A 19,266-nucleotide genomic window follows, 5' to 3' on the forward strand; every position below is an offset into this window, starting at 1 on the left:
TCTTGTCGGTGTCAGATGGTTTGGTGAACGTTTTTTTGAAAGCGGTGAAGCTTTTTTAATACGTATTTGTGTTGTTTTTTTTTGAAACAACGTAAAAAATTAGTTCCAACTCTTGGAGCAGCGAGGACGACGAAATTTTTATAGATTTCGTTCGTAACCACGGAGCAATATATAATATAATAAAAAGTAAAGATTATAGAAAAAGTTAACTAAAACAGAATTGGTGTCGTGAAATTTGAGAAATATTAAATAAAACAGGTTAGTAAGTAAATACAACTTACAAAAAGTTTATGACGGTGTGTTAAAACGGCCGTGGAACTTTCCATATGTCATCACCGTAAAGACGACCGTCTATTTGCGTCCGTAATATTACGGCCGCTATATGACGGCACCGCTTTCCTAGGAAACCCAAGCTAGTTATAAAAATTTTGTTCATAAAATAAACTCGAATCATTTTACTGGCGCACCGAACTGCTAGCTAATTTATGAAGCAGTGTGTCACACTAGAAACACATGTGAGCTTAACTAGCCAAACTGTGCGGGCATGTTCCAGCATAATTCATATTCTACCGCTTTACAACTGCGAGTTATCTACAATAGCCTTCCACCTCATTACAGAAGTAGCCATATTTTTCATGAGCACTTTATAGTAAGTTCAACTCAGTCGTGCGCGCGGCCCTATGTGTGGGTAACCCTTGTACATATACAGTGACTTTGTGTGCGTGTCAAGAGGTACAGTCGGGTACAAATACAGTTATTTAGGGGTTGTATACGGCTGTTTAAAGTACAGTTATTACGTAATTTAGTTTATTTATTTATAATGATTCTTTATCGCTACTTGAAAAATCAAATGATGTATTTTCGGATTCGCTACTTTCACCAATGTTAATTATAAATTCTGACTCCATGTCAAAATGTCTATAGTATTCTTCTTTTTTCTTTTGTACATGTCGACAAGTATTACCCAACATCCCTTCATCAATTTGACTTAAACGTTCATTTATGAGTTTCATTATTTCCGTCTTATTTTGGTCGACATTATGCGAAGCAATATAATTTTTAAAATTCCCCACACATTTTGTTTCCATTATTATACTAAATTATAGGTCTTTTACATTCTTAGTCCACACATTTATTTATTGTCCGCGTACCCCGAGCTAGAAAATATGTAAGGAGTATTTAATTCATCTTAGATATTTCACTTCATTTATTTCTTAGATACTGTCAATGTCAATTTGAAAAGCCGTATGAGAAAATAATGATAAACTGTAAAATGTAATAATAAAAAGCTTTGAATGTTGTTTCATTTTTTTGAAACGCTACCTGACTCCTTAAAACATTTTCTCCGTGAAGAACTAGACATTTTCGTAAACGACTGTACCCATAACAAAAAGCGATGAGAACACGTCATGCTCGGACGACGTCACTGTCACACGAATGAAAGTTGTATATTTACAAGCCGACGCACACATAGGGCCGCGCGCAAATCTGAGTTGAACTATCTATAACACGATTTGTTGGCACAGTCGGAAGTTTTTATTCGTAAAATATTTGATAGCAGCGGCGTATATTGTACTAGGATAGCATGAGTTATAAGATATTGTGTTTGAGAGGTCGACAACGCAAACTTACCATTCAGACCACAGGTATTGTCTTTTACATTCAGAACAAAAAGGGGTTAATGCGATCATGAATAGTATAATATTGTGTTGTGAAATGTAGGAATTCCATGTATTTGAGGTGTTTTTAGCATTCTTCAACTTATTATATCACTTGTCTTACAACGGAAATTTAAATTCACGTTCATATTCTTTTCAACTCTTCTTTTGAATATGATTAATTTTAATTAATTAATTTCCAACGTTATTTACTTACCTTCGAGGTATAGTTATTACATAAGATTTACGTAACGAAAACTTACTGATAAGATATGAAAAAAAGAGATTTTCCTGAAAACCAAGATAAGAAATCACTTTAATTCATATACTACACATACCAAGACAGCAGAACAAAGAGGAGCTTCAAGTAATATTTCACACGAGTTCGAAAATTGAAAACGTGTTGAAATTGTATTAATACTGGATGGCGAAATGTATTGTACAATTTCAGGGTTAATTTACGAACGGCGCTCGGGGATTTAAGGCTCGTGTCACGTTTATCCGCGGCTGAGAGTTGGATTAATTGTAATGTTGCTCTGGTAGAGTTTTACTCCTGGTACCGGCTGCGACGAACTGTATCTCAATTTATTAACTTAATTCGTTCCGCGACGTTCGTGATTTTGTCGGCGCCACGTTGTAAATATTTTGAGTTATAAACCCACAACGCAAAATTGTTTGAGGTAGAAGCGACGAAAATACTTTATCAATACCTGTAACCGACCCGAAATTGCTTATTTTAAGATTACATGTGCCACCAAATCCAATATGCTTTATATTTAACCTGTCTGTATTTTTTACAGAGTAATAAAACCAGTCGAGGAGGAACCGTTTCGGAAAGTAATTCCCCTCTTACCTGGGTCGTATAGGCCCCTCTTATTATACTTTATCTTATACTTCCCGGCCACAAAGTTCACGTACAAAAGACCGCGGGTACAAAATATCCCAGGTTATTAATTTTGGAAGTGTAATTACGGGAAAGAATATATTATGAGGCACCTTTTAAGGTGAGATTAAAATTTTATTGTAATATCGTAAATTTAAATTGCTATCAGGAGAATATGAAGTTAAGAAGGTGTTTTGATCCTGTTATTGAGGTGAAGATAAGTAAACTGAATGACTAAGGTTTATTTATAAAGAGTGTGAGGAAGTATAACAAAATTAATAACATTTATTATGCATCTATTATAAAAAACAAAGTTAAATGATAAATGTAAGCCACAAAATTATTTGCTGACGGACGGACGTTGACATATTTGATAATAGTCTGGTATAAATAAACATAATGTCATTAATTTTAATGTATAAAATATTTTGCTTGTATAATACGTCATTTAATATGTTTGATGTGGAAAAAGCTTTCAACCACAAATATTATAATGTGGATTTAAATTACGATTTCAATGGGAGATAAAACAATTCATACTATTAATTAAGTATTTATGCTATCAAAAAAATCTACTTTTCATAACATAACACACACATAACATGTCGCTTACACGGATATACTGGGTTGCTACATAGAAAAATAACTTCAAAAAACTTACATTCTATTTCCGCCATGACGCCACCATTGTTCTTAGAACCAACTGTCATTTATCATTTTTCTAGCCGACTGCGGCTAATTGTAAACAAACACCTGGCTAAAAAGATAAGAAGCCTTCACCACACATAGTTGCAACATGATACATCTTCCTTGGTGTTGCCAGTGCGAATGATGATAAATGTTGCCAGCAACGCGTCGAAATTACCTACGTACGTGGTAAATGCACTTTCAAGATGGCGTCTCATGAAGATTTATGTATGTGTGGTACACAAGGAAGAATATTTTAAGGTTATGGATGGCGGCGACGGTCCTTCGCCATTTTAAATTACGTTGGGCACTTTTTTATTTTTACGAGCGAAGTTTTATTTTTTAAGTTCTATTTTTATCGGGAGAAAAATGGTGTGACGCTTTATTTTTGCTTGAATTGGCTCGTAATGTATGGTGTTCGTTTCTTTGAGCTTTGTTAAGTATTCATTTTATGTAATGTATGACTGTTTTGTGACTTGCTAGGGGCACGAGAAATACTACTAAATAAAGGCAATCCTTTACTCAAATCGTCAATGCAAGCCTCACATTTTGGGAACAGCAACACTTCTTTCGAAAAATCATTCAGCATTCTGTCAGTCTAGCTCTAAAGCGTTATGCCACCCTGGTATGTGCATAAAAGTTGACTCCCGTAAAATGGCGGACGCGATTCAGACAGCCATTGTCCTGTAGTGAATTGTCATTCCTGTCAGTCCGTCTGTCTGTTATAGCATTCCGGACATGTGCGCACAAAAACGACGAAAAAACTAAAAAAAAGTTGTCCTGTCTGTTTGGATACGGACTGTTGAACGTATTTATTTGCGTGAAATACTTTTAGCCTATGTAAATAAAGTGCGGTTTCGGAGCTGGATTTCAATGCCTACATGAATGGTCTATTAAAAAATGCTTATTTATAAATGACCATACTATATAGCAAGAAACTTTGCTAATACCGAATACCGCTTATGATTAATATTTCTAACTAGCTGATCCCGCGAACTTCGTATCGTTCAAACCTTCCCTGGATCTCTACAAACATTTTAAAACCAAAATCAGCTCAATCGGCCCAGCCGTTCTCGAGTTTTAATCAGACTAACGAACAACAATTCATTTTTAGTTATATAGATAGTATCGGAATTACTCAATGACTATCTAACATAGGATGCGATCTCAACATCGGTTTTTCAAGTATGAAAATCTATCAAAGCTTACCGTTATGTAAGAACTTGTTATACCATTTAGACAAAGCTAGCTACTTATTAAATCAACTAACAAGCATTCTATTATAGTCTAACAAAAGCTCTTTTCTACTATATATTAGTTTCTTTGTTCTGCTGTGAAATCAGTGCGGAATTTAAACTACGCTGGTTCGTGTACTATTAAGTACTAGAGAGAGATGGACTTTGCTGGAATGGAGCAAGTTACAAACTCTGTAAGGTCCTTAATTAACGACTTGGAACTTATTGGGTGTGCATCATTCTAGGAGTACCTATGTAGAGGTACCTAGTTATATGCATATGCTGAGAATACTAGGAAAACACTTAACTGAATACACTTAAAAAACTGAGCATTTGTCTATGTAGAAGCAACTACACATTTACTGTCACGGTCACAGCCTTTTTATCGTCCCACTGTTGGGCACAGGCCTCCTCTCACACGGAGAAGGATTGAGCTTTAATCACCACGCTTGCTCAATGCGGGTTGGTGATTTCAGACTATATCGTCCAGGTTTTTTCAAGATATTTTCCTTCACCTTTTTGTCAGCCATTGGTGTCCAAGATATACTTAGAAAGTACATTTATATACATACCCTTTTTTTGCAAAATATTTTTTTCATTCTTTTTTAAATTGTATTTTGACAGTAGCGCCAAAAGTTCCAAATAATCATGGGCGGTTTCACAAAAAGAATATCTTGATGGTTGCCAGTTCGTTTCGTCCCAATTTTCCATTGTGGAAACTTTTTCGTCATGCCTTCGACGTCCGAAATATTTCGTTTGTAATTTTTGCACAGACCTCTCTCGGCCTACCCTTTTAGTTGAGCATGACTCCAAACATTTTTGTGAGTGCCCACAATTCGGCCGTTAATTTCATTTTTATACTCTTTGTGTTACTGTACCTATGTTGAGGTAGTATTGAGTTGTTATTTATTTTTAACTTACCATTGTATATGGTGCTTTCCTACAGATTTATCTCAATTCTCAGTGGACCTTTCATTTATTGTAATTGCAACTGATCAATAAGTTAAACAAAAAATATCAAAATATATAAAAAGCTCAGACAATAATGCTAAAAATCCACCCAGTGGTTTTTTCTTAAACAAAACTTTTTACCTCCAAATTAGTACGTTGCAAATTAGTAGGTACCAGGAATGACAAAACTGTAAGAGGTTTAAAACACCTCATTAGCATTGCCACAGAATAAATTGTTGGGGCATCAAAACGGTTTACCAAGTACCGAAGCGAAATATCCAACGAGCGGTCGAGTTAATCTATTCCTTCGTTTCTATGCCCTCCTAGTACTTTACTACTGAATTTATTTAAATTTTAAAGTTGTCCCCGTTAACTGAGTGTGACTTAATTAAACTTTTATGAATACAAATTGAACTCGGTGATTTTTTGTCACAAAATGTTTCAAAATTTTTCTGTTTTCATCTATGTAGAAATTAAATACCCAATAAAGTAACTTTATTTATATTCTATTCCAATTATATGAATGTGTTATCCTTTTAGACGCTGTAGCGCTAAAGTAATATCTGAAAGTTTGTCTTTATACCGTTGAGTAATCTACCAATAAAAGTAATAAGAAATTTAAAATGTACATTGCAGTTTTAATCCCTATATTGACAAAGTTATTACTAGATACGTTCATCATAAGATTATAATTAGTTTACTAGTGTTTTGGCACATTATGCTGTAAAATGATAACGTAATACATCCAAACACAGTGATAGTAATGGTGTTAATAAAACTCTCTGCATACCAATTAAGTCGTGACGAATTATTTTGTGTTTTTTTAGAATAAAATAGAACACCTTTAAAAATCGTTATTAACTTTATAATGATTAGCAATTACCGACAATTATTATGACCGACTATGCTTTGATAATGCTTAATGGTGTCTACACACCAAAGCCGCTGATGCCGGCGGCACAGCCCGGCGGCCCAAGCCGCCGGCCGTATTTTGTTCAATCATGCCGCATGATTGTACAAAATACGGCCGGCGGGTTGGGCCGCCGGGCTGTGCCGCCGGCATCTGCGGCTTTGGTGTGTAGACACCTTAACATTTTACAAAACAAACAAAAATTATAAATTATCAGCAGTACCTACAAAAAAATATTCCTGTTACGAATAACCTTTAACTTCTTCACCATTATCAATAGTGAAGTTGGCACCAGTGATACTCTTAGCTTTACTACTGGCTAAGAACAGAATCAGGTCAGCTACTTCCTCTGGGTACGCCACTTTCCGTAACGGGCAATCCTTAGCCCATTCCTCAAACAGGTCAGGCATTCCAGCACTTTCCAAGATATCAGTCGGGACTGGTCCAGGACTAACGATGTTCACTCGAACTCCAGAAGGCCCCAATTCCAAAGCAGCTATTTTCGAAAAGTGTTCCAATCCAGCTTTTGATGTGGAATATGCTAGCATCGATGTATCGAATATCGTTGCTGAAGTACTCGAAATATTAACGATGTTGCCTTTGGAACTTACCAGATACGGCACAGCACAGGTGGTGATATTCACAACGGCTCTTAGGTTAACATTCATCACAGCATCATAGGTCTTCATTACTTCTCCTCCAAGTAGCCCACCAGCGACTACAATACCTGCATTGTTGACCAAAACATCCAGTTTAGAATAATGATCAATGGTTTTCTTGACAATATTACTTGCTTCTTCGTCTTTAGCCACATCTGCTTTGATGACGAGGGTTTCGGCTCCATGTTTCAGGCATTCTTCTTTGACTTTGTTTAGTCTGGCTTCATTTCGGCCTACGATGGCTAGTTTTGCACCTTCCTTGGCAAATGCTATTGCAGTGGCTGCACCGATGCCTGAACTCCCGCCGGTCACCACACAACTTTGCTATCGAAACTCATTTGTGAATGGTTCTAAATACAATGTTTCTTCAGTTGTGAAGAGTGGAGTTATTTATACTTGATGTTACATAATAATCTGTTATCAAATGAAGATAACGGAGATGCATTATGACTGTTTTGTTTGATGTGTGTTTAAAAGTATATTGTCCTGTATTTAGATAGCTAGCAGTGTTTGTTGATTATGCACTCCGCGTGGCATCATCAGACGTATCTCTAGGGAAGATTTTGGTTGCATAATCCTTGCTAATAATATTATAAATGTGAGTGTATTTCACACTGTTTTTCTGTCGCACTTTCCCGTCAAAACTATTGAATCGATTAAAATTTTTGGTACACAGATTGGGATGCGGGGAGTATTTCACTGGGAAACCGGGGCGAAAACTAGTTTTATGATAATCTGTTCTTTAAGCAGAAAATAAGGGTCTTCGTTTGCGATTCATTAATATTTTTAAAGCCGTGTAAATTATTGGCTTTGAAGAAACTGAAGTTCACTTCTAACAAAATACAGCTCACAAAAAAATAAAATCTATCTAGAAAAAAGAAAGAATAACGTTTTTAATTAGTGCTCTATCTTATAACTTAAACAGACGTTTTCAAGTGGGAGAGAGGTTTTTCCCCGTTTTTCCTAGTCCAATATAGTCGGAGAGCTCATTATCGGCCAGTATAATAAAGTAGAAGAGTCGAGTGGTGAGGTTTTTTATTAGTCTTCCACGACCAACTCAACTGTACCTCTTTTAGACTGCCCTTGATTACTTTAAGTAAATTAACTGAAAATTCAAATTGTTTTTTATATGTTACGTCATCACTAAGAGTAGTTTTAAAAAGTAATGAATGAAAGTTGTGTATGTATAAGGTTGATCAAAAACAGCATTTTTTATAGTAAAATGTTGAAGATTCTACTATTTTTGAAGTTTACTTTGTTTTCATTAAATTCCAATCGAAAATCGATCGTTGACATTCAGAGCAGCTATGGTGCTCATTTGTTTTTGAATAAAATATTGTCTGACCTGATTTTTTACTGTTGGAAGAATATTCATTAAATAAGAAATGATATAGACAACTTCATTACTCTTTTCTACACAACAACGTCCTACCTAGAATCGAATAGGCGTAATAAACTTTTCAATCGATCAAATAATCGTTTTGAATTCACTCGATATTTGCTGACTGGTAACACGACTGACAAATTAATGGCTAATGGGATTGCTATTGTGATACGGCGGCCATGTTGGCTAAATAAAGGTGAATTCATATTTGAATACTGTTCGATTCAATGACCGTTACTTATTAATTAATTATTTAATGTGGTGTTGCAATTTCGATAAGCGAGTGAATTGTGTTCGGAGTATTGTTTTATGAGTTGTAGGTGCTTATTGTGATATGAAGGCTTGGTTTTAATGCGATTGGTCGTTAAAGATTTGTGGTTAGCTAAAACATCATTTTTGAGTAGTTTTGGTGTCGTCGTTAAAAGGATGCAATTCAGGAATCTTACTTAATCCCTACTAATATTATAAATGCGAAAGTAACTCTGTCTGTCTGTCTGTCTGCTACGCTTTCACGTCTAAACCACTGAACTGTTTTAATAAAATTTGGCAGAGATAGAGTTGAACTTGAGAAAGAACATAGGATATAAAAACTATCCTATGTTCGTTCCCTTACTTTTGAAGAATTCTCTTGGAAACGCGATATAACCGAACTCATACATTTTATTTTCATGTACTTAATCAATTCTTCTATAATATGAGTTCTGAGTTCTCTCAGTAGGTGACTATTGTCTATTTTCTATTCCCGTAATTTAACTCACGTCCTGAAGAAACTACTGCACTCCCCACAAAATTTATTTCTCTTTTTTGGACAATCGTTTAAAAAATAACACATATACAACTTAATAAATAAACACAAATTCCCAATAAATAATATTAGTACCGAAGAAAGCCTACATAAGGTATGAACGTAACCCCTCACAGCTGGATTTATAACTAGACGAGCCATCTGTTCGTGACAGCAAGCAAGGAGACAGACGCTGGCAGGAGACAGACTGGGGGAATTGCACGCCTTTGGATATTGCCAGGATAAGAACATCTAGTGGAGGGGAGAGGGGTGGATACTATAGGTAATGATAATGCTTAGTACTTACGGCAACAAAATATCTTAGTAATTTTTGTAGGTAAAAAAAGAAAGCATATTTTTTTATATTTTTTTAAGATATTTTAGGGTGACTCAGAGGGTCCCAAGTAGTTCATAACTGTAGAAGTCAATTCTAACGGCTTATTTTGAAAGATAATTAATTACAATATTTTGTCACTGTCTTTCATTCACAGGTATCATGTCGTTACTTAAAAGGTAACGGCTATTTCAGTAACAGGCAATTTTGTAGACTTTTATTTGCCACAAACTATATTAGATACTTAACTTACAAACTTTAACTGTCTAGTAAAACACTGTCGTAACTTTGCCATTAAGTTAGTACTGAAAACACGTCTATCCCTTAAAAGCATTTTAAAATAGTTACAGGTTAAATTGTAAACCCTTTTCAAACAGCCTGACATTACTAAATGGTTGAGAAAAGGGATAGAGCCTATTTTTCACGCGTAAACTTGTAAATAGCGAAAACACTAAGTATTTTCTCATTACTAAATATTGGCATTGACATCTAACTTCTGCTTTGAGATTAAAATAGGGTTTGAATACTGGGAAAAAAATATCCTTCCTTCTATCTGATAATACTGTTACTGTTACAGCCTTTTTATCGTCCCACTGCTGGGCACAGGCCTCTCACATGGATCTATCTGATGATGCTTATACAAAAATATCTAAAAGCAAAACTGTAGTCAAACAACTTTTTATTAATAAAATATATCAAAATCACCGTTAAACAGGAATTAACATACTTAAACGTCAATCATTATCTCACAATGTATTCCAGTCTCTTAAAACAGCCCTCCCATTAAACTGAGAACACACAAATTACACAATTAAAACATTCCTCATTCGAACATCAAATTAAACAAAAGACGAGCATATACCTATGGTATGTATGTGTAACAATGGCATTACACGATTCACAAATTACAACTGATTCACCAATATAACCGAAATATTAATTGATATCAAGACGGGCACGAATCACCCACATCGCCAGATTATTGCCAATCAACCGCACTGATTGAAATTTGCATTCGTCATGAATGCAAATGCATATCAAGCAATCTCGTTCTACCTTTATCGGTTTGCCAATTAATATCACTGATATTTGCGGATGAAAAATGTGGCCTATTTTATTTTATACGTTGTTTTGCATATGTCCGAATGTTAATATTTAAAGTGGATGTTTTAATTAGCTGAAAATACTTAACGTATTTTAAAATTAATATTTGGTTGTTAGGCTGTTGTCAGGGCTTTATCAATCTGCATTTAAGAGGTATACCTACATTTTATGATTAAATTAAATTAACTTGGTACTACATAAATTTTATATTAATATAGCTAAGTAACTCTGATAAAGTGCACCAAATTAATATAATGTGAATATAGCAAATGTTTAATAGTCTTTATCAAGATTTTAATTTACCTCCCAAAACCTTCATGTTTAAAAGAAAATTATAAAGTACCTAAACGTTACCATCTATGCTAAAACGTGTACTTATTAATACAAAAACATTACATAAAATCCACAACTTCATCATAACGAAGTCTTATACAAACTTTGCCCACAAATACAAAGTTGTAGATTTTAAATTATTCAAAGACTACGCCGTATGAAACTTTAAAAGACAAGAAGCGTTTCAGAAACACCTAAACTTCGTTGTAATACGACAACAATACGACTAACGGCGTACCCTACAAAACTGTCGTGGTATTTTTACTACCGACTTGCTCGCTTGGTCTGACTTAAAAGTACGAGTCTTGCAATTTGTAAGTCTTGCATAGCTTGTACTTAAAACTTTGTATCTGCATGGTTAAGTTAAATGATAACATGCAAGTTTGACGATGCAGCTGGGGTTTTTAAATTCCTTTTTTCGTAAATATAGCTCTTTCTTTATTCGTATTATTTTGTGTAATAAAATGCTTATCGGTGTCAGCTGAAAATGTGTACGAACATTGTTAATCTGCAAAATAAATCTAAATATCGTTTTGATGATGACGACATTTCTCTCTATAAAATGGATATGTAAATTAATATCCAATAGCTACGGATTGCAAGCTCGCGGATTTTTGATTGATGACATTTTTTCTGATTGATGATAACTTTAGCGAAGTATCGGAATCAGATTTGTTTGATTTGAATGAATATTAAAATCATTAATCTAGAATTCTAGATTTCTGCTACTCTTTTTTATAAAGTAACTTCTTATAATTTCTAACCTCAACTCAGGAGTTATCTGTCTACACGTACTAGGCTGTTAGAAATCAAAGGAGCCACTTCAATTATCCTAAAACAGCTGTCGACAGTAAGAGAAGTGACAATTTAATTACATTGATGACACGCGAATATTTGGACAAATATTTTTGTATTCCCATGTTTGCAGACCCTTTTCGGAACGCGGTCTGTCCAGGTGAGGTTATATTGGTTGGCCAGCACACCTGTGCCAATATATGTTATCCTAGTACCTACTTGGTCGGTTGATTTATTAGCTACGTTTGTGAAATTTTTTGTTATTTGTTTCTGTGACTATGACACAGGCTTAAAATGTTCTCTGAACTTGGGAAAGCTGTTAAAGGGTGTTGAATGCTAGCGTTAACAGAGCACAGGTCTCAAAAGCATTGGGGCTTTGAGTCAAACGTCAATCGGCTGTCAATTAAGTGCACGGGTGGCCTGCTTGCTGAATTCTGCCGGACAGTCTTGTCTAATATGTTAGATGGAACTAGACAATGCTAGCAACTCTACTAGCTTTGATGACGTCACTCGGCTGGCTCTGGCTTGTGATCTGAGAGTATTGAACCTTGGTGCTTCAGTTTAGGAGGACTTCGGAACATTTTTCTGGCAAATTTCAGGCCCACAATACTCTAATATGAATATAGCACTTACCATTACCTTCCAATTTCATAAAATACGGCCATTCTATATCAAAACCTTTTAATTTCCTCATTCAAACATGTACATTACCATACGCAGGGTACAAAAATAACCCGAGGTATAAAGGCATGCGCTCACCGAGCGGTTATCACGCATGAGCGCTGATCAAACGCGATTATCTGCCGGAGCGTAGACGGGACACCTCACCGAGCATACATCGTCATCGCTTTTTAATGTGCACACGCCTTTAGTTAGTGTTTTGTTTTTTTTTGCACGTAGTTTCAAAGACTGCGAAGTTTTTGTTTGAGTTACGTAATTAGCTATTAGAAAATGTATGCTCGGTTTTTCTCCTTTGAGATTTAAGGAGTATCGCTTTTCATGTCAGGAAAAATATTATGATGTGAAGCAAGTTGAATAATAATAAGAACAAAATCAGTTTCTTTACTTATAATTTTCATGGTATAAATGTCGCAGGGATATGATAAAAACGGGGATTTGATCAATTCTCTAAGGGATTTGATCAAATCACGGAGGATGTTAAAATAACAACACGATTTTATCTTTTCCCTAAACAAATCTAGTGAATAGAACAAATCCCTAAATTGGTTTAGTGAAATGACAAAAATAATTTTGCTTTGATATTTTAAAGGTTTATTTGGTAAGATAGACATAATTATGATAATCAGGTGTGTGTAATACAAGGAAATATTGATATAAAAAATCACCATTACTCAGAACAATATATTTTTTTTAAAGAATGAACAAAAATTTCTTTAAAAATTAAAAAAATTTAGTTGCGTATGATATGCCTATTTATAATAATCACTTATTAAAACATGTAGCTGATTTGTGGCATCGTGAATTACATAAAGGAATTTCTTACAGGCGCAAGACAAGAACTGATGTTTTTTGTCATTTCACTGAACCAGTTTAGGGATTTGTTCAATTCACTAGATTTGTTTAGGGAAAAGATAAAATCGTGTTGTTATTTTAACATCCTCCGTGATTTGATCAAATCCCTTAGAGAATTGATCAAATCCCCGTTTTTATCATATCCCTGCGACATAAATACCAATATTGGTCTTCGTAATACTGTGCGAAAGGCTACAAAATAGATCTGGAATTTACTTTATGCAGTCAAAGGTTTTAAAATGATTGCTTTTCGTGCTTAGCGACACTCGGCGACGCAATTTCGAATCTCATCAATTTTACATACTGTGGAGTATCTTGAAAGCAAAATAAAATATGAAGCAGAATCTTTTAAGTTGATTATTAAATATAAATAACTTATTATACATTATGTTAATTTATCCACACTTTTAATGAAACTTAATTTGCTTTATCTTCTTATCTCATTAAATCCGGGACTTTACCTACATTTCAAAAGAGCTGTATTTATGTTTTGCATACCTAGTACAAAATTAAAATTGCTATCGTAAGAAAGAAATCTAAAGCCTCTGTCAGTTCGATATGCTAATGACTTTGTTATCAATATGTGATTAAAATATTTTAAAAATTAGTATATAAATAAATGTGCATGTGATTATGGAAGATAGTGCGTGTAAACAATTGAACTAAGTGATTGTACTGTTTCTCTTGAAGTGAAGATAAATATTTTAAGTGTTCTTCTGGCTCAAAGGTATTTAATAACTTTATGAAATGTGCTGATTTTGGTAATAAGTAAACACTTGCTTACATGCCACTTACTTTTATTTGTATGATTTTTTTGGTTGTTCAATTAATAATTTTCTTAAATGTGTTAGCTGTACCCTATACTGCTTTTTTATATTTAAATGGTTGTAATGTATGTTTATTTCAATTCAATCATAAAATGCTGCCAACAAAGCTAATCTATATAGCATATCGGTAAAAATCACACATTTTTATAAAAAAAACAACGCATGTTTTTATTTTATTGTAATGGTAATTTGTTCAAAATGTACTAGGAGCGCAACAATGTGAAAGCGTGTCCGACCGTTCATGAAATTTATACGTTAGCAATGCAAATGAGTACCAGTCCGTTTTCATGTCACTCTGGTAATTCTATCATTCCGTATTACATGACACATTCTGTTACCTGGATAACAAACAATGAAAATACGACTAATTTACATTAAATTGTGTTAACAATGTTTCTTTGTTTATTCGGTAAATGATTCCTGGAATAATGAAGATTTCATAAACTATTTATAACTGACTATGAACCTATGAAACCAAACCGTTCATATTTTCTGTATGACTAACGAAAAACTTCCTTCAAAAGTTAAATCTAGTAAGCGTAAGAAATTCTCAGTGCATTGCACTTCGTTTTCAGTTGATTCATACTGCCGACCATGGCAAAACTTCACAAAGAAAAACTTTCCTGATGATGGAGCTTCTTCCGTTTTTGAAATATGGTTTTAGTATATTTTTTAAATTAGACACTTTTTTATCTTATTAATCATATTTACATTTCAATGAACAACTAGTCTATTACAAAAAAAAAGACTAAAACTAAAAAGCATGAAAAAATTCGTCCCCATCGCTGTCGACTGGGAGCGTGCCCAAGAGGCTGGCAGCATTACATATTAGATACTTATTTTTATATTATTAGGAACATAGTTTGTTAACTGTTGCAATATCAGTAACATAAAATTCATACTAATATTGTAAATGAGAAAATAAATCTGGCTGTCGCGCTTTAACGCCTACTGAACCAATTGTTTGATACTCAGATAGTTAAGAGAGCCTGAGAAAGGATATTTGTTATTACTCTCCATTCAAACTTAAAAGTGTCAGGTGTTTGAAGAACATTCCTATAAATACCAAGAACATTCCTCTAATGATATTATACATTCCCACTAACATAACAATTTCCGTGAAGTTTCTTACTACAGTCAGAGATACCTTTAAGGCGCGGCTCCACCACAGTGCACGCTGTGCACGGACACGCGGCGCATTTTAGCTGCGTGTATTCATTTGTTTGACAACGTGGGTCTACGTTTCCACTGAAGTACACGAATATGACCCACGACTATGTATAGCGTGGCACGGCGCACGGGTAGACCCACGCTGACATCGTTGAGCTACGTAACCGCTTACAACAACTGCTCTGCGATAACCGAGCTGTACATAGTCGTGGGTCTTATTCGAGTACTCCAGTGGAAACGTAGACCCACGTTGACAGCGTTGAGCTATGTAACCGCCTATTCGAGCAAGCCACGCGTGTATCAATGACGTCAATTCATGCGTAGCCTCTCCGTGGGTTGCAGTGGACACAACCACATACATTTTCTTACAAAGCGAAGCTTAATACACGTGCGTAGCCTCTCCGTGCACCGCGGTGGAGCCGCGCCTTTATTGTGCTAATATGTGCAGATTCAGAATTGCACTCGCTACCGCCTGAGAGCTTACCTATGTAACATGCAACTCAGTTTCCACTCTTCATAATTATGATTTCCTAGTACTTAAGTTTATTTGTGGATCTTGTACGACTGAAACATGTTTTACATATTATGATGTAGCAAGAAATGTTGTTTTAAGTTGATAGATTCTGCTTCTACTAATGTGTTTTTTGTTTTTACAGGTAAGAGGAGATTTAAGCTGTTTTTTGTATTGGTAAGCTGTAAAATTGATACGGCTGGAATTAAAAACTTGATTCTAACCCAAATGTATACTTTCTTCACAATGTAAAGTTTTCAAATAAAAGTCAAAAGTTTATCGTATCGATTGCAGACATTTTAATATGTTCGTCCACATGTTCGTCCACTCCATGCGATCGTCGACGCTTAGAAAGTGCTGACTGAATCTCTACTACGTCCAGCTTATATTCTTATCATGAAGGAAAAATACCAAAATTCCCTACAGTTTGACGATAATGTTGAAGTTATGTTCACAGTACCTTTATCTATTTATTGCGTGGGAGAACTTTTTTCTTTATCTTTTCATTGCAACATTATTGCAATGCAGCAAACTTCTTTGTTCTTAAAATCATTTGTTTTTTGTTAACTCAGTAAACAATTTGATTGGTCGTACAAGTTAGACAGTGCTGCTCCTTGTATGTTGTCAGTCAGACTATCGCTGTAAAGTTATGTCGCCCTGGTATACGACCGCAAATGTACACAGGTGTAATAAAAAAGTACTAAATTACACATTCGGTACAGGTACACTGGATCGAGCTAAAACCATGTATGGACGGAATACTTAAAAATATGTTTTAGGTTTCATGTCGAGTACAAATACCGTATATATTTAACAGAGCGTGCCACCGAATAAATCTGGAGTGTATGGATATTATTTTTTTGGAGAAATATCTGGAGAATAAATAAATCGCTAGCTTTTATGTAGGGTATAAAATACAGCCCGTGCTATGTTGTCCAGTTCCCGATTAAGGCTGGGGAACGGCTAGGGTCGGTAAATCTGTCCTGTACTTATAAAAAATACCTACGTAACAATTTATAGGAATCTTATGCATGTAAGAGATCGAATACGATTTAATATTAATATTAACATTTGGCAGTCGCGTGAAAAACTTTCGTTCTTAACTTTTACCTACTAAAACTAAAAGGCGATCTTCATTAATAGTACTTACGTTGTATGTATGCGCAAGACATACAAGGTACAAATATGTTTTTTTTTTATCAAATAAATATTTTCTTTTACCAAAGTACACATACATTAAACCAGTATACACACAATCAACCGCCTGTCAGTGCTACATCTATTAAATAACCTATCTGCATCTAAAACACTCCCTCACTGCAACCCCCAGTACAGCTCGTGCGTTCCCAGACAGACGCACATACATTTAACATGTAACTACAGACAGACTGGGCCCACTGGGAATCACACTACACGGACGTTGGAGTTTTTATTTATGTATCACTTGATACGGGCCGTGGTTGCACTAGCTTCAAGCAATGTAGGTGCTATGTATTTGACTTCAGATAGAGTATAAAAGAAATGTTGTTCTAACTCCAGATATCCGAATAATGACGTATATTTTAAGAGAAAATCGTTTGGTCTATGTGATATTTATAAACCAAATAAACCTTTACACATCTAAAGTACGTATTGTATTAAAAGATGAAGAAAGAAAACTACATAACTTTATTATGGAATGCCTTACATAAAGTAGGTAAGTACGGATTCAATACCTTCTACACACATCAAAAGTGTCTAGGGATCAACATATATTTTTGCAATAACTTTTCTCCTGATTGATATTAATTAAAATTTTCTTTAAGGATTCATCAAATAAAGTGTTTTCGTTTGTCACAGTAACGATAAACCAAGTCACCTTTGCACTAATAAAGAAATTTGCCATTTTCCTAATAAAGGGATTTTTGACATTTGAAACACTAACACAAAAGTTCGAAAAAAAAGACTGAAATAACAGTTTTCTTTAAAAGTTTATTGGGTAACTTAAACAATTAATAATCCGTGTTTCTACCGCGAACACTAACAACACAAGAACATCGGTTTGGCATACTCAAAATGAGTTCATCCAAATCACGATGTGGAATGGCCGCCCATGTTCGTTGCAACAACAAAAAAAGGTCTTCTTGCGACTGGATACCCTCCATATTCGGCAGAGCTCTTCTCTGTAGCATATCCCATGCATGCTCAATCGGGTTCAAGTCTGGCGACTGAGCAGGCCAGGGCAGGACATTGATGTTAGCTGCCGCGAGAGTCTGTCTTACAACTCTTGCGGTGTGCGGTCGTGCATTATCATGCATTAACTGAAATAAGGGACCGATTTGCACTTGTAGAGGAACGATGACGTCTGATACAATCGTCTCAGCATAAATTTGAGCGTTGAGGTTGCTTCTGATCCAAATCAACTCAGTTCTTCCGCCGATCCAAATACCCGCCCATACCATGATGGTTCCACCACTATAAGGATGGACTTCCTGGCAGGATTTTAATCGCTGTTGGCGTCCAGGGGTTCTCCAGTGTCGTATACGTCTTGTATCCGGTCTCATACCAAAACGAGACTCATCAGAAAAGCACACGAAACGCCATTGTTCTTCTGCCCAATTTCTGTGTTCAAGAGCCCATTGATATCGAATCCTACGATTGTGCATTGCTATAGGTGGTACCCGTAGCGGTCTTCGGGAATGAAGGTTCACTTCATGCAAGCGGTTTCTGACTGTTTGGTCGCTAATTAAGTTCCCTGAAGAGTGATGAAGCCTCACGGCTAACATCATGGCGGTTATTGTTGGAGCTCTTCGAGTTAAGATTTGAATGTATCGGTCTTGTCTCCGTGTGGTGCAGCGATACCGTCCTCCATGGCGCTCAGCTACGGTACCAGTGCTTCGGTAACGTGTCCAAAGTCGACTGATAACACTCTGACTTGTATTCAGAGCTAAAGCCACAGTACGTTGCCGGGAACCAGCTTCTATCATTCCCACGGCTCTGAGCATTTCTTCCCTGCTTAAATGACGTCGCCGCTCCATAATAACGTTGGTTTTAATCAGTAGTAGGGAAACAGTAGCACTAATAATGTCTTCAATGCGTTGTATGTGTTTATAGGGAAAATATTGACAGCTGATTTTCATCTTTTACTCGAATTTGATTCACAGTTCCTGATTCAAATTATGAAATGCACCAAAAAGGATCCATATAAATTTATAAAATCATAAATTTATTACAAAGCCACATCTCAATCTCAAGAAATCCGCATAAAAATGCTTGATCCCTAGACACTTTTGATGTGTGTATATTGGCGCCTCTGGTCTTGTTATATAAAAGTTAAAGTTCAGTAATTTTAATCGCTAATCTACAAGGTGTTGATTTGCATTTGTGCCATACGTCAGGAGGAGGACATGAAATACGTAAATAATCGATTGTAATTACAGTAGACGGGAAATAGCTAATACGCACGGCTTTTTTTGTCATTGTAATGTCGTAGCATTTCAGAAGTAATCCAATTTTATGAATGAAATTT

The 19,266-nt window shown here is 35.3% G+C and overlaps 1 protein-coding gene and 1 pseudogene across 3 annotated transcripts in view; one reads left to right on the forward strand and one right to left on the reverse strand.

Annotated features, from left to right (window-relative positions):
• LOC124639328 (uncharacterized protein CG3556) overlaps nt 1–19,266 on the forward strand; it is a 97,983-nt gene that overhangs the window by 42,522 nt on the left and 36,195 nt on the right. The window contains exon 2 of one of the 3 annotated variants that reach the window (XM_047176632.1): nt 2,459–2,491. The exons of 1 other annotated variant lie outside the window; for it this stretch is intronic. The gene's annotated coding sequence lies outside the window, so the exon portion shown is untranslated. Of the gene's footprint in view, nt 1–2,458; nt 2,492–13,850; nt 13,978–19,266 lie in introns of those variants that run through there. One more of the 3 variants, XM_047176634.1, reaches the window with a different exon arrangement.
• Nucleotides 6,544–7,321, reverse strand: LOC124639332 (annotated as a pseudogene).

The sequence above is a fragment of the Helicoverpa zea genome, chromosome 19 (assembly GCF_022581195.2).
Source record: "Helicoverpa zea isolate HzStark_Cry1AcR chromosome 19, ilHelZeax1.1, whole genome shotgun sequence".
In the NCBI taxonomy this organism is placed as follows: domain Eukaryota; kingdom Metazoa; phylum Arthropoda; class Insecta; order Lepidoptera; family Noctuidae; genus Helicoverpa; species Helicoverpa zea.